The following is a 17,476-nucleotide window of genomic DNA, read 5'->3' on the forward strand; positions in this document are numbered from 1 at the left end:
ACACGCCGTATTATAGGTATTCGAAAGCGAGCTCTTGTCACTTTAACATGAGATTTACAGTGCGATGAAATGGAAGTAACACGTTTTTGATCGACAGCTACATATATATTTAATTGTATATGTTTATGTATATGTATGTATAACTAATAATGCAACTTTTAAAATATATATGTAGTCTAGTGTTATTTAATTCATTACAATTGTTACTTCATTTTCTCGCACTGTATAATTATGTTAAAGCAAATGCTGTGAATACCTATAATAGGCGTGTGCATTAATATTGTATTATATTTAATGTTTGTTATATATGTTATAATGCAATATGCTGATGGTGTTCCTTTAAATAAACAAATATATGTTTATGTATGACGACATGGATCAGTGAAATCGGTATTGAGATATTATCAAAACGTTACCGACATTAATCTAGTAACTTTTTTGATCAGAGGGAGACTTTGTACAAAAGTCGATTGCTTGGGTACCTCTGTCCTGTTCGTGTTTCAACCGTGAAGCAGTTGTGTTTGCATGGCTGTGTTTCGGTTTGAAGGGTGGGATATGGCGTGAATTCACTGGGTACAGAGGAATAACACCTGAGTCCTCAGGAATGGCAACGCATGGGGGGTATCATGGGCGAAACAGTATACTCTGTTATGTCCATGGTACTGTTCATGTTTATAGGCGACGGTTACCACTTTCCATCAATTGGGCCGTTAGCCTGTTTGTAAGTTGTATAAAAAAAAAAGTTCAAAATTGTTCCCGCGACTTTTATTTTCTACTTGTTCAAGTAGTGATGAATAGACAGTAAGAAAATTCTATCACCAAATATCGTCATCGTCATCATATCATCATATGTCGTTGACTGTCCACTGTTGAACATAGGCCTCTCCTATAAGGGGTGTTTTGCCATTAGTTGCCACGCTTGGCATGCGGGTAGGCAAACGCAGTTAGGCTTTGGTGATGTTTTAAAGGGGACGCTGCTGCCCATTCCTCTTATAAATTACTCTTGAGAAGAACGTAATAATATATATATATATATATATATATATATATATATATATATATATATATATATATATATATATATATATATATATATATATATATAAACGTAATGTAATATAATATACACTCATTGGGGGGAAAAGGGATTGTTAGTAATGGAGACTAAGAATCCCATTGCTAGCAATATACCCAACCAGGTGGACCTGTTCGCGGTCCCCTGGAAACTATCATGATTAATTCCCGATGAATTCATCATGATGGGCTAACTGGCCTCTTTTCATCCTCATCGATCACCCTTCACTGGTGCCCCGCCAGCGTATCCCGTTAGCGCAGGCGGGGTTACCATTCCGTTCTCATCCAATAAAAAAAAATATATATACACTCATTATGAATTAGTAAAATATGTTTGTTTGTGTGTAAATATCTATAAGCATATTTAATTAAAAAAAAATATGTATATCACTAATAGATATAATTAACTTGCTTAATGAATTTGAATGGGGAAAATTTTTAATTAAGATTTTGCTTATTGTTACAGATGTCGATTGCTGTGTCTGTCGGTATGTAATACTTGGTTTCATATATATATATATTTACTAACATTAGTTTTAATATTGTTACTAATAAATATTCAATGGACCAAAAAAGTCCCAAATAAAAATTATTATTATATTAATTTATTATAATTGCTGACGGCCCACCTGATGGAAAGTGGTAACCGTCGCCTGTAGACATGAGCAGTACCATGGACATAACAGAGTATACTGTTTCGCCCATGATACCCCCATGCGTTGCCATTCCTGAGGACTCAGGTGTTATTCCTCTGTACCCAGTAAATTCCATATTAAATTTAAGCTTGAAATAAATTAATCAATTATTAATAAAAAACTAATGTCTATAATTGGGTCACTTCCAAAAATGGGTTGTTTTTTATCTGTATGTTACGCGATATCTTCACTATATCTGTAAAGAAGTTAGAACAGGTACGTTTGGGGGGAAACGGATTGTTAGTAATGGAGGCTGAGAATCCTATTGCTAGCAATATACCCAACCAGGTCGATCTCCTCGCGGTTCCCCCTGGAAACTATCATTGTTAATTCCTGATAAATTCATCATGATGGGCTAACTGGCCTGTTTTCATTCTCATCTATCACCCTTCACTGGTGCTCCGCCAGCGTATCCCGTTAGCGCAGGCGGGGTTCCGATACCATTTTCATCCTTAAAAAAAAAACAGGTATGTTTATTTATTTTCTTTCTTTTTTTTTATAAAACAAAATAGTATTGACAAAATCTGCAATATGTATATCATAATATTTATTCAAATATTACGTATTTATATTATATATATAAAAAAAAAGATGTAAGCGATCGATTCCCACGGTATTGCACGTTTGTGGGTGTATTTTAGGGTACTGCAATATGATAAATACATTACTAATGCACAAATAGATTTTTTATACATTTTTAGTAGTCCCACTGGGGGGAAAGGGATTGTTAGTAATGGAGACTGAGAATCCTATTGCTAGCAATATACCTAACTAGGTCGACCTCCTCGCGGTTCTCCATGGAAACTATCATGGTTAATTCCTGATGAATTCATCATGATGGGTTAATTGGCCTGTTTTCATTCTCATCGATCACCCTTCACTGGTGCTCCGCCAGCGTATCCCGTTACCCCGCGCAGGCGGGGTTACCATACCATTTTCACCCATAAAATAAACCCTGTTCATGTGTATATGAATAAAATAATTAACTTGTTTTCAACGCATAGTCATTGTCATGGAAAAGGTTACTATTTACAAGGTTTCTTCAAGGTCGGCAACGTTGACGTAACACCCATAGCGTTGCAGGTGTCCATAGGCTACCGTGACCGTTTACCACTAGACAGGCTGTACGCTTGTTTGCCAGTTTTGAGGTATAAAAAAAATGTAAAAAGAAAATACACAACTTAATCAATTGTACGGAATTCGGAATTCAAAAGAGCTCTCGCACTTGAGCACTTTTTGAAATCGACATGAGCACTCGATTCGAGTGTGTGAAAGGGATAACAAATTGCTCTCGTCTTGTTACAAACCATTGCACAAACGAAACACAAATATTTGACCCACACTTGATATGTTACATACATCTTCATGGCTTGTTATTATTTTTTTTTTTTGTTAATTTTGACAGGTGACTGCTTCTCATTTCTTCATATAAACAAGTTAACGTGACAAATAACAAATATAGATAGATAGATAGATACTCTTTATTGTTTCCTCCAAAAGATTACAATAGTAAACTTATTATAAATATAAATAATTACAAGAAATAATCACAATGAGAAAACAATGGGCGACCTTATCGCTAAGAGCGATCTCTTCCAGGCAACCTTTGGATGGAGAGGAGTTGGTTGTAAAGTAAGTTTCAAAAACTTACTCGTGGCTTCTATATTTTATTGGGCCTTTATAAAAATTATATAAAACTAAAAAATGAATTTTTCAAAATAAAAAGATTTTTTTTATTATTTTTTTTTATACAACTTAGAATGGCAAACAAGCTGACGGCCCACCTGAAGGAAAAGTGGTAACCGTCGCCTATAGACATGAGCAGTACCATGGACATAACAGAGTATACTGTTTCGCCGATGATACCCCCCATGCATTGCCATTCCTGAGGACTCAGGTGTTATTCCTCCGTACCTAGTAAATTCACGCCATATCCCACCCTTCAAACCGAAACACAGCCATGCAAACACAACTGCTTCCGCCTCCTGCCATCTATCCTTTAAAACATCGATACTTATCTGATTATCTACAAAACTATCCTCCAAACTATAAAAACAGCATAATTACATCAAAATAAATTTAATTTATATACATTTCTCAAGAAAAATATTCTCTGGAATAAAAGTAAGGGAAATTAAAGATGGGCATTTTTTTATTTATATTTTTTTTTTAATGGGTGAAAATTATAAATTATTAAAATTATTAATTTATACCGCGCTATCGGGATACACTGGTGGGGCACCAGTAAGGGATGATAGATAGATAGATACTCTTTATTGTTTCCTCTAAAAGATTACAATAGCAAACTCATTATAGATATAAACAAATTACAAGAAATAATCACAGTGAGAAAACAAATGGGTGACCTTATAGCTAAAAGCGATTTCTTCCAGACAACCTTTGGACGATAGGTGAAGATGAAGCAGGTCATAACTGACTATTATAATCTGTGGAATATGGGGTTACAATCTGGGGAACCTATTATAATAATAGGTTCCCCAGATACAGGCTCGACCCATATGGGGACCGTTGTTAATCAATTTTGTAATTCACTGTTTGAAATAAAAATTATGATTACGCCCATCGTGATGAATTCATCAAAAATTAATCACGATCGTTTCCAGGGGGAACCGCGTGGAGGACGATCTAATAGGGCATATTGCTAGCAATGGGGCTGTCAAACTCCATTGCTAACTACTACAAGCTATATACCCGCTAGTAATAAACCTACTGAATCTCATTACTAACAATCCTTGTCCTCCCACTAAAGATGGCCTAAAAGGATGAATCCAAAGCCGAAAAGCTACCACAAAAAAAAATATTGCATTATGACACTTGAAAACCAATAATCACATGTGGGCTCGTGTTGTAACGTAAATATTGCGTTAATATAGCATAATGTGAATATTTTACGGTAGCCGCAACGCGCGGACGGTTGCGAGAGTGGCCGAGACGAATTCCGGACAGTCGTGGCTTGGAGAAGACAAATAATGCCCGCTAATAAACGTACAAGGCAATTGTTATCGCATGTAGATGTAATGTGTAACTAAAATATATAAACATAGTTTCCCCCATAAGGGGTGGGGGGGGGGGGTTGCCAGTAGTTGCCACGCTTGGCAGGAGGGTTTTTTTTATTTTTTAACCATGCTGTAAGTAACCTATTCATGTAGATATATATAAATAAAAAAAATGACTTGTTTTCAAGATATTTCAAAAACAAGTGGATTCTCAAATCGGTTGTATTTTTTCTTTACGTTTATTACCTCATAACTCGGTTAATTGTAAACCGATTTGGATAATTCTTTTTTTATCCGAAAGGATATAATTACAGATTGATTCCATAAAATTTTTATCAAAATTGTTTAGTTTTTAGATCAAAATAACTGGTTTAATTACAATTGAAGTTGATTTTTTTTTGTGGGACACAATTTTAAAATAATGGCGAAGCATTTGTATGGTGACACTGGTAGTCACACATTTATATAATCTAAATCTATATGTATTAAATACTATAGTGTCTACTAAGCCAATTGTTCTGGCTGGTCTAGCAAAGCCTCGTCTAAATTTTTGGAGGAGTAAGGTCCCGGCATAGAATAGGCCACCCCTTCCTTTTCGTAAGAGCCGACTAAGGAGGGCGAAGGATGAGCAGCAGCGTCCCTCAAACATCTCTAAAGCCTAACTGCTGTTGCCAATCCGCCTGCCAAGCGTGGCAACTATTGGCAAAACTTCCCATTGGCTCCCCTATTGGGGGGTTTTGACAGTATTTACAGCAGTGGATAGTTAAAGGCTGATAGGATTGGAATAGGGAAATAAATAAGACATTTTTAATATAGGCTCCTTTCTTAATCAATAAATAATTTCCAAAAGTAAAAAAAAAATATGAGAACAACAAATTTAGGGGAAATAATTTTTTTTTATAAAATAATATGTCGCGATTTGTTAATTATTAAAAAAGTCAATATCATTTTTCCAATTTCGAAAATATCCGTTTACCGTCAATATACAAAATAAAATTCGAAGGAACAATAGTAAGAGAAACATATACGTAGACCGGGAAAGCCTGTCCGTCTGTGCGCACGTTGACACACACTGACCCCGTGACCCGAATGAGCCTATGTTTATAAAAAAGATATTTCAAGTGAAACCGCCGTTGTTTAGACGTGCCAGTCAATATTATTGTTATGTCTGCCCACTCGATTTGCAAATGAATGTGTTGTTAAAGGTTTCTTATCTATATATCTTAATATTATTATTAACGTGAGAGTTTTTTTTATACCACTGTGGTGGCAAACAAGCATACGGCCCACCTGATGGTAAGTGGTTATCGTAGCCTATGAACGTCTGCAATACCAGAGGTTATTACGCGCGCGTTGCCGACCCCGAAGAAACCTCTTTACCCCCCTTTTGAAGAACCCCGTGCTGTAATCTCTTGGGAAAACCTCGGTAAGGAGCTCATTCCATAACCTGATTGTTCGTGGGAGAAAACATCTTTGAAACCGCGCTGTACGCGCAAATTAAGATGTATTACTCTCTTACGCAAAAATTTTGGAATATAATATTTAATAAAAAATAAATAAAAAGCCAAATCCTTCAAAATAAAAAGTTCTATTCCTGCTTTTAGGTACTTTATGTTTTTTCATTTTTATATTTTTTTTTTTTTTCTTCTTAACTTTTTAAATGCTGATTGGGAGTGGATTGTTTTGGGGACTCTCTCTCTCTCTTCGTCCTCTTCATTACTGAAGGTGAACTTGTCACAGGTGTCTGTCATGCTCATCTCTTATGATGTTATTCCATTTTTGAAAAACACGGATCTAGAGAAAATACATTTTAATCTATTATAAACATGAAGAGCACTGGTGAATGATAACGTAAGTGGGGGGCGGTTAGTAATGGAGGTGAGAACCATCGCAATATAGGCGATCGTCCGCGTGGTCTTCTTGAAACTATCATGGTTAATTTCTGATGAATTCATTATGATGGGCTAATTTGCCTGTTTTCATTCTCATCTATCACCCTTCACTGGTGAAAACACATTTTAATCTATTATAAACATGAAGAACAGTGGTGAATGATAACGTATTCTTAGTAGGTAAGTCACATAACCTTTTGAATTCAAATACGTATATGTTTATTAATGGAAAGTTAACAAACAAGTTAACTTAATTACTTAGAAATTAAATGTATATTCAGTTTTGTAACCGCAATGATCTTGACCCAGTATATTTTACAAATAATTATCCTTGTTTATTCATAAATTTTATTATGCCATTTTACGCAAACTTACAGGGAAAATAGTGAGTGATATTTTTTATTAATAAACAAAGCGTCATATGACATTGGATTATTAAAATTCTTGTTTTTTTATACAACTTAGAATGGCATACAAGCTTACGGCCCACCTGACGAAAAGTGGTAACCGTCGCCTATAGACATGAGCCGTACCATGGACATAACAGCGTATACTGTTTCGCCCATGATACCCCCCATGCGTTGCCATTCCTGAGGACTCAGGTGTTATTCCTCTGTACCCTGTAAATTCACGCCATATCCTACCCTTCAAATCGAAACACAGCCATGCAAACACAACTGCTACACGGTAGAAACACGAATGAGACAGAGGTACCCAAGCAATTGACTTTTGTACGAAATCTCCCTCTGGTAAAATTTTATTCTATCATTATCGTAACGTATATGTGTAATACTGTGTCCCTTTAAAGGGAATGCAGACAATTTGGTAGAACCTTATATACATAGAGTTATAAATAAACTATATTTTTAATTGATTCACTGATTTGTGTTGAGAAATTGTATACCATATAAATGCTATAACGAGGCAAAGTTGGAAAAAAGAGATAGAAATTGTTAGCATTGCTAGCAATATAGCGTACTAAGTAAGATCGTCTTGACGTGATTCTTTCTGGAACAGATCGTGATAAATTCATGATGAATTCACCCCGATGAGTCCACTGACCTTTCACTAACACACAACTGTAATACAAAAATTCTAAACACAAAAATCTAATAAAATCTTTCATCTTTGTTTTTTATTATTATTAAAAAAAAAGTGGTATCAACGCTTTATTGAACGCAATTATGAACAAGTGCTCTTTAAGAAAGTAGGTCAAATCGACAGTTCATGATGCAGAGGTTGTTATGTCGTTGTATGGTAAATAGAACCAATTGTGACAAAAGAAAATATGACTGTATGCTGATGAAACTGATGATTTGCTGATGATTTGAAGTGTTGCCCTGATACAGAATGGGCCACCCCTTCCTTTCCCGTGAGTGTCTTAAGAGGCGACTAAAACTCCCTTAACTTCATAGTTGAGTGAAGAGAAGCGACGTCCTTTTTAAAATATCACCAAAACCTAACTGCGGTTGCCAATTTGCCTGCCAAACGTGGCAATTACAGGCAAAAACCATCTAATAGGGGTTATATATTTAACAGTGGACAGTTATCGGCTGACAAGCACAATGATGATGAGAAAGATGATGAATTTATAGATGTACGGGATGGCCTCAGGCCCCTAATGGCTTACATGAGGCTAAAGAGCTGTAAAAATATAACAAATTTATTCAAATACCTTATCTTTATATGAAAAAAAATTTACAAAGAAAAAAAAAATGACTAGGTACATATGATAAAATCAAAGAAGTATTGCCTAGCAATATAGTGAATTCCCACAAACTGTTTATAATTACTCCTCTCCATCCAAAGGTTGCCTGGAAGAGATCGCTCTTAGCGATAAGGTCGTCCATTGTTTTCTCATTGTGATTATTTCTTGTAATTGTTTATATTTATAATAAGTTTACTATTGTAATCTTTTGGAGGAAACAATAAAGAGTATCTATCTATTCCAAACATGTTGATAAAGTCGAACAATAGACATGTTATTATAATTGTTTGATTGAATGTTACGATTGTAACTACTATACTGCTCTAATGACCTCATCTATGGACAATTTGTTTAATTTTATACAAATCCAACTTTATTGTCTAACACACATGTATCATATTTATTTAATCTAAGTTTTTCAAGTGACAGTCGATTCTTTGACCCCTTATTCTAAGTGCATAGGTGCTATTATTGATTGATTTGACACACAGGAAGCTAACTGCCACTTCGACACGCCTCATAGGAAGTTATAGGGTTGTCTCTTAAAAATTTTGTATATTTTTTTTATATTTTATTATAGTATTATATAATTTGTTAAAACGCAATATGTTTTCAGTAAACCCTCACTAGATTGTCAAACATGACATGATTTATTTTTCTGTACCTATATAGGTTTTTTATACCACTGAGGTGGCAAACAAGCATACGGCCCACCGTAATCGGTAAGCGGTTACCGTAGCCTATGAACGCCTGCAATACCAGGGGTATTACGCGCGCGTTGCCGACCCTGAAGAAACCTCTTTATTTATTCTCTTTGTTTATTAAAATAACAGTAATAGTGTGTATTTATATTTTTATATACATTTGGAGGGACATTTTAGTGTAATATTCGTGTACTTTTAAAAAGTAAAGTAAAAGTAAGACACTTGACTCAATATCTTCATGTTAAAAAGGTCAGCACCGCGTGAATGTTGCAAACGGTCATAGGCTGCGGTGACCGCGTGTTATCAGGCGAATCGCATGCCTAATTATATATCTTTAATGCATAAGAAATTTAAAATTTTATGTTCACGATGAAATTTGTAAACGAATAATCCTGTCGGCGAAAATATCGTGATCCTAATATACACATTAAAAAAATTATAGTCCAATTTAGAACCTTTTCATTTTTTAAATCGGTTATTTTAATTTTATTTACTTAATTATTAAAAATGTTTTATAATAATTTCGTTGGTTATTGGCATTTATTGATATTTTTTTTAAATAATTGTTTATTTATCAAATGAAATAATATAAACATTATTTTATTATTATTTATATTATTTCATATCTGGTAACTATAATTTTATTGGCAATTGGCAATGTATGAATTAAATTTAGTAGTGGAAAATTAATGGCTGATTATTTTATTAATAATTAAATTAGTAATAATAACAAGCGCTTTATTGCGCATAAAATATACCTATAAATAGAGTACAGAGACAGATTTCTTTTAAATTTTTCTTTTCTCTTTTACACAAAGGTTGTCTGGAAAAAGATAGCTTTAATCACATGACCGCATTTTGTACTTCATAAGATAGATAGATAGATACTCTTTGAAAGATTAAAATAGTAAATATATAATTTATATATTTACTATTTTAATATATAATATATATATATATATATATAAATGTATTTGTATTATTCTTTAAATGGTGCAATAAAGAGTAAATAAATAATTGTGCAGTTACCAAAAGAAGGTGGCTTTAATAAAAAGCTAAAAGTAATAATGATGTTTCTCGATAAATAATTTATTAATTAAATTATATATATATATATTTTTATTTAATTTAGAATAATATAAAAATAATAAAGATATAAAAATAATATAAAAAAAAAAAACAATAAAAATACTTTTGCCAGCCCTACGTTCTAAGCTCTCACTCAGGGCAATTTAAAAACGCATCAGTTTACAGTTGCGCGCGCGCACTGCATCCATTACAATAGAGTTACGCCCTTCTATTGTCCTGCTTTCTATTATTATAATTGCAGTTTGTTTTACGCAATCATATGTAAAGTAATATTATTTATTTATTTATTTAAACTTCACCCACCGGGGGGTAAGGGATTGTTAGTAATTAGGTCTAATAGGCCCTTTGCTAGCAATATACATTTTCAGGTCAACCTCCACGTGTTTCCCCCTGGAAACCATTGTGAACAATTCTTGTTGAATTCGTCACGATGGACTAACTGACCTGCTTCATCCTCACCTATCATCCTTCACTGGTGCCCCGCCAGTGTATATCGATAGTGCGGATGGGGTTACCATTTCATTATCACGAATTAAAAAAACTCTCTCAGGTTGATCTCCACGCCGTTCCCTCTGGAAACCTATCGTGAACAATTCTTGTTGAATTCGTTATGATAGGCTAATTCACCTGCTTCATCCTCACCTATTATCCCTCACTGGTGCCACGCCGGTGTATACCGATAGCGCAGGCGTGGTCACCATTCCATTATCACGCATTAAAAAAAACCCTCTCAGATCAACCTCCAAGTAGTTCCCCCAGGAAACCATCATGATTAATTTTTGTCGAATTCACCATGGCGGGGCAAATGACCTGCATTCATTCTCACCTATCATCTTCCACTGGTGCCCCGCCAGTGTATACCGATAGCGCGGGCGGGGTTACCATTCCATTATCATCCATTAAAAAAAAACTTTATTGGCTAATAAAATGTGGTAGAAAAAGTGGACTTAATGCTACAGACATTCTCTACTAGTCAACTTTTAGGATGGAAGAGACGCTCGATGGTGGTTTAAAAAATAAATTTATTTATATTTTAGTATAAGATGGTAAATTACATACATACAAACATTCGTTAAATAAACATATATATTAATATAGTTTTTTTTTATACAACTTAGAATGGCAAACAAGCTGACGGCCCATCTGATGGAAAGTGGTAACTGTCGCCTATAGACACGAGCAGTACCATAGACATAACAGAGTATACTGTCTCGCCCATGATACCCCCCATGCGTTGCCATTCCTGAGGACTCAGGTGTTATTCCTCTGTATCCAGTAAATTCACGCCATATCCCACCCTTCAATCCGAAACACAACGCTGCAAACACAATTGCTTCACGGTTGAAACACGAATGGGACAGAGGTACCCAAGCAATTGACTTTTGTACAAAGTCTCCCTCTGGTAAAGTATATATATATTAATCATTGTATTATATGCCTGTCCACTGCTGAACATAAGCCTTTCCCATAGAGGGAGTTTTGCCAGTAGTTGCCACACTTGGCAGGCGGGTTGGCAACCGCAGTTAGGTTTTTAGGTATGTATTAAATTGGAGGTTGCTGCTCATCCCTCTACCATTAGGTTCCTTTAATCGCCTCTTACGACACCCACAGGAAAGGAAGTGGTGGCCTAGTCTATACTGGGAGCACACGGGATAGAAGAAGGGAGTATCTACTATATTGTAGGTATACTATATAATATATTGGTAATTCTTTGGTGCAGTTTACTAGACTTATTAATAATATGGATTGGTAGTTAGGTCTTTTCTAATTGTATAATTGTTAGTTAGTGTACATTGACGCTTATCTGTGAGAGCTGTATACACCTTTAATTGATATGTTCATATAGCCTTAAGCTTGGTAGTGAGGAGTGAGATTTTTTTTTGTTCTAACTTAGATTTAAGCATTTTGTAATAGTAGTTGTTCTCTTTTACTTACTAATAACATTGTAGTTATATTGTCTACTTAATTATTGTGAGCATATTGTTGGTGTGTCTTTTATAAATAAAATAAAATAAAATAAATATATATACTGACTTTATCGATCGACGTGACCTTGACCCGGCGTGTTTTTGTTGCGCAACAACAACTACACATAACGCACCGGCCACTAGCTGGGCCGCTCGTGTTATTATTTAATGAATTCGTGATATCACACACGTCCGACACAATATAGGAATGCTCTTGAATAAATTATTACATTTTAATCTATCATCGATAATCCATTAATGCGATAACAACTTGTTTAGTTTAATAATAATAGAACGTATACACCGTGCAAGTATAATACGTTTCAACTATTTCTGAATTCTTTTTAAACGCATCAGCAGTTAAATTGTGACTGTAGCCCACTCATACATAAAAGATATTTTTTTTTATACAACTTAGAGTGGCAAACAAGCTGACGGCCCACTAAGGCGACTAAGGGAGGGCGAGGGATGGGTAGTAGCGTTCCTCTTAAAACATCTCTAAAGCCTAACTGCGGTTGCCAATCCGCCTGCCAAGTATGGCAACTACTGGCGAAACCCCCTAAGAGGGAGATTTATGTCCGGCAGTGGACAGTTAAAGGCTGAAATGGTGATGACGACTTAATTTTCTTTTTTATTATTTATTTTTTTAAAAACCTACAATTCTATTTGAACTATTACACTGTTTTGTCACTTACTTTCTTTAAATTGAGATTTCAATACAAAAGAAAGGGGGAAAGTGATTGTTAGTAATGGAGACTGAGAATCCCATTGCTAGCAATATACCCAACCAGATCGACCTGCTCGCGGTTCCCCCTGGAAACTATCATGGTTAATTACTGATAAATTCATCATGATGGGCCAACTGGCCTGTTTTCATTCTCATCTATCACCCTTCACTGGTGCTCCGCCAGCGTATCCCGTTAGCGCAGGCGGGGTTACCATACCATTTTCACCCATCAAAAAAAAAAAAAAACAAGAAAGAGACAAAACAGTTCAATAGCTAAAATAGGCTTAGGAGAAATTTTACGTCTTTATAAAAAAAATTGTTTCCAAAATCTATGTATTCATCAACTTTAGATGCTGTATGTACTTGTGACGTATGAAAATGAATTATTGATTGAAAAACACATTACCCTCTTTTTGGCAGTCGGTTAAAATCATCACCTCTTTGGAACACAAAGGTAATTGTAGAAAAAATCATCAGCCGCCTACCCGCATTTGGCAACCTTCAAAACAAACGATTTGATATTAGCACACAATCAATTGGCAGCCAGTGGGACAGACGCGCAAGTACGTAACCACTTGTATTGTCTCATACACTTTACATACAAGGTGTTATGAATTTTTAATACGTCTCTATTGTTCCTTAAGCAGATGGGAGGGAAGTGAAACCGGTGAAAGTTGAAATAATTGCATTTTGTTAGATCGGTAAAAAAAATACAGCCTTTATATGTAACATACATTTACCAGAGGGAGACTTTGTACAAAAGTCGTTTGCTTGGGTCCCTCTGTCCCATTCGTATTTTTACCGTGAAACAGTTGTGTTTGCATGGCTGTGTTTCGGTTTGAAGGATGGGATATGGCGTGAAATTTACTGGGTACAGAGGAATAACATCTGAGTCCTCAAGAATGGCAACGCATGGGGGGTATCATGGGCGAAACAGTATACTCTGTTATGTCCGTGGTACTGCTCATGTCTATACGTTATATATATATATATATATATATATATATATATATATATACACATTGTGTTTATATATATATATATATATATATATATATCTTTTATGTACAGATAAAACTGCAGGATATAGCTAGTGAGCCAGAAACGGAATAATACGAACAAGTGCATAGACAAAGCGCTCATTATAACATGTTCACACTTCCTGTATGCAGTGCATTGAGTAAACACACTGCACCATAAAACAGGTGCTTGTTTAAAGAAAAACATTATAATGAACTTAGATTCTTTATATTATATAATATACTAGAACTAGATAGAGAGACAAATTAATATTCTATATATGTATATATTCTTTATTGCACTTGTAAATTACATTGTTAATGCATTTATAAATATTGTGAGCAAGGGTGGACTTATCTCTGACAGAGATCTCTTCCAGTCAACCCAATACAGTTAGAAAATATGTCGTTAGCGGGCGGCTGAAGACATGCTTCCAAGCTTTTGTATTAGTTTTGATAGACAAATTTACTACACTAGGTTTTTTATACTGCTATAGTGGAAAACAACATACGATCCGTCTGATGGTAAACGGGATTTTACCAGAGGGAAACTTTGTACAAAAGTCGATTGCTTGGGCACCTCTGTTCCATTCGTGTTTCTACCGTGAAGCAGTTGTGTGTGCATGGCTGTGTTTCGGTTTGAACGGTGGGATATGGCGTGAATTTACTGGATACAGAGGAATAACACCTGAGTCCTCAGGAATGGCAACGCATGGTGGGTATCATGGGCGAAACAGTATACTCTGTTATGTCCATGTAACTGCTCATGTCTATAGGCGACGGTTACCACTTTCCATCAGGTGGGCCGTCAGCTTGTTTGCCATTCTAAGTTGTATAAAAAAAACCGGATTACCGTAGCTTATGGACGCCTGTAACACTAGGGATGACACGCGCGTTGCTGACCTTTAAGAAACTTTAATAACGCCCTTTTTGAAGAATCTCGTCTCTAGCGAAAGCCTTAGCAGGAACATCATTCCATAACCTGAGTGTTCACGGAAAGAAGCAACTCTGAAACTGCACTGTGCGTGACCATTCTGGTTCTAAGGCGTGAGGATGGATTATTTCCATGTAGAGGGATTTTTTTTTTTTAATTAATTAATAGACGATATTATTCGTTGACAATGTAGCTTTTTATAGGTGATTTTTTTTTAAATAGTTTTTCATTATATTCATTACAAACAAACAGATAGACAGACGGACATACAAAAAATTAAAATCTTTTCACTTATAAATTTAACGGTTTCCAGCTCCCAAATACGAGTAATGGAATATTGCATCCAGCCACTTCCCGTTGACGTTCAAAGATCACGTTATCGCCGCATTACGTTATCTGTTATCAAACATAATCTCCCCATTGCATAACAGGAGTCATTGACCTATATATTTGTACAACTTTCTGTAGCAGCGTCACCTATCGACGGATATTTGATTAGGGATTTTAGAGATATTCAACATAAGATTTGTAATCGAAAATTCTTATCTAGTTATTTTATACTTTTGATTTTGAGGCGTTTCTTTCTACAAATGCCGACTACATGGGGGAAAGGGATTATTAGTAATGGAGACTGAGAATCCCATTGCTAGCAATATATCCAACCAGGTCGACCTCCTCGCGGTCCTCCCTGGAAACTATCATGGTTAATTCCTGATGAATTCATCATGATGGGCTAACTGGCCTGTTTTCATTCTCATCTATCACCCTTCACTGGTGCTCCGCCAGCGTATCCCGTTAGCGCAGGCGGGGTTACCATGCCATTTTCAACCATTAAAAAAAATGAATATATAATACGGCAAAAATACAAGTGGGACAGAGGTACCCATGCAAAAGACTTTTATACATACTCTGTCAGTAGTTTCTAAATAATGTTCCATTAGTCCTACATATAGTTTATATGTCTGTCTAGTGCACAGAGCCACGTAACCGCCCGAACAGCTTCGCTGCGGCATCGTTTGTTAATACAAGTTTTCTCATGACTACAAGACATTAAATTAACCGGAAAAAAATAATCGTAACTCGCACTACTGGTAGTAAACTAATTCAGTATCGCCGCCATCATGCGGAGAGCGGTGCCTTATTTAGTAAACGGTAGTATGCCCGGGCGATTATAAACGTGCTTGCAAGCAAACATGTGGTACCTACTCGCATGTTGTTATTTATATATATATATATATATATATATATATATATATATATATATATATATATATATATATATATATATATATATATATATATATACAGACGCCACGCCGACATACACAGACCATCAGTGTATGTTGGCTCAAAACCTAGTGACCCGGAGGTTTTTTTTTGATGGGTGAAAATGGTATGGTAACTCCGCCTGCGCTAACGGGATACGCTGGCGGAGCACCAGTGAAGGGTGATCGATTAGAATGAAAACAGGCCAGTTAGCCCATCATAATGAATTCATCAGGAATTAACCATGATAGTTTCATGGGAGAACCGCGAAGAGGTCGACCTGGTTGGGTATATTGCTAACAATGGGATTCTCAGTCTCCATTACTAACAATCCCTTTCCCTCCACCCGGAGGTTATTGCCTCCGGAGTTGAAGCCGGGGTAATGGGGTACACCCCGAGGCCCCTACCTCGCCCGCCCACACCATCTGGCGGGCAATGAGAAGACTCGTTTTTGTTGTTGTATATATATACATATTTTTGATGAGCTTTACAGGTTCACCATAGCACTCACCGAAAACTAAAAAAAATCAAACATACAATATTGGAAAAATAATCATTCCAATCGTTTTGTCGGTGAACGGTCTTATCCCACCCAACTAGTCTGGAACAAAATCTCAGAGTTGGGATTCCGAGGCGGCTCACTCCCGGGAAAGATGCAGTGAGCGGTGCTCTTAGATACTGCCCGCATTGTACGCCGGTTTCTCTCCCTAGGGCGATGAAATGTAGCTGACTGTGCTACCGAGAGATAGTTTGCCATCTCCTCTTCTTAGGAGGGGAGACGAGAATTTTCGGAAAAATCTAATTATGCTATAAAAAATTAAATATTAAAAATGCATTTCTGCGTAATTTGTTACCGCTCTGCGAAACTCTGTGGCAGTACAGTGGAAAAAGTCCAGTTCGGAACTCACTACTACCTCATTGAGCAGAAAACGTAGCGCCCTCGTGAGTGGCGCCTGATCAGCATGAAATGTCCTGTTGCATGGTACGGCAAATATTCCGTGATTACGGTCATGCTTGCTCGGTTACGCTCATATATAGTACTAGCGACGCGACCCGGCTACGCACGATATTTTTTTAAATTAAATACAGTCTATTGTATTCGTTGATAATGTAGCTATTGGTAGGTGAAAGAATTTTTTAAATTTGGTTTAGTAGTTTTAGAGATTTTTTTTTAATTGGATGATAATGGAATAGTATGAGGGAGGTCCAGCAGTGGACGGATAATGGCTGAAATGGTGATAATAATGATTATTAATAGAATAATAACCCCGGCTGGAGTATATATACACTGGTAGAGTAGCGGGGCACCAGTGAAGAATGACAGGTGAGAATGAAAAAGCAAGTCAGTTAGCCCATCGTGATTAATACATCTGGAATTCAACAT

The 17,476-nt window shown here is 35.9% G+C and overlaps 1 protein-coding gene across 6 annotated transcripts in view; it reads left to right on the forward strand.

Moving 5' to 3' along the window:
• Window positions 1-17,476, forward strand: part of LOC113509956 (inverted formin-2) — a 133,915-nt gene that overhangs the window by 48,315 nt on the left and 68,124 nt on the right. For 5 of the 6 annotated variants that reach the window (XM_052894942.1, XM_052894941.1, XM_052894945.1 and 2 more), the window contains one exon: window positions 1,541-1,562. The exons of the other annotated variant lie outside the window; for it this stretch is intronic. The gene's annotated coding sequence lies outside the window, so the exon portion shown is untranslated. The remainder of the gene's footprint in view (window positions 1-1,540; window positions 1,563-17,476) is intronic. 6 annotated transcript variants of the gene reach the window in all.

The sequence above is a fragment of the Galleria mellonella genome, unplaced genomic scaffold (genome assembly GCF_026898425.1).
Source record: "Galleria mellonella isolate WM207_F2 unplaced genomic scaffold, CSIRO_AGI_GalMel_v1 utg257, whole genome shotgun sequence".
Taxonomy (NCBI): Eukaryota; Metazoa; Arthropoda; class Insecta; order Lepidoptera; family Pyralidae; genus Galleria; species Galleria mellonella.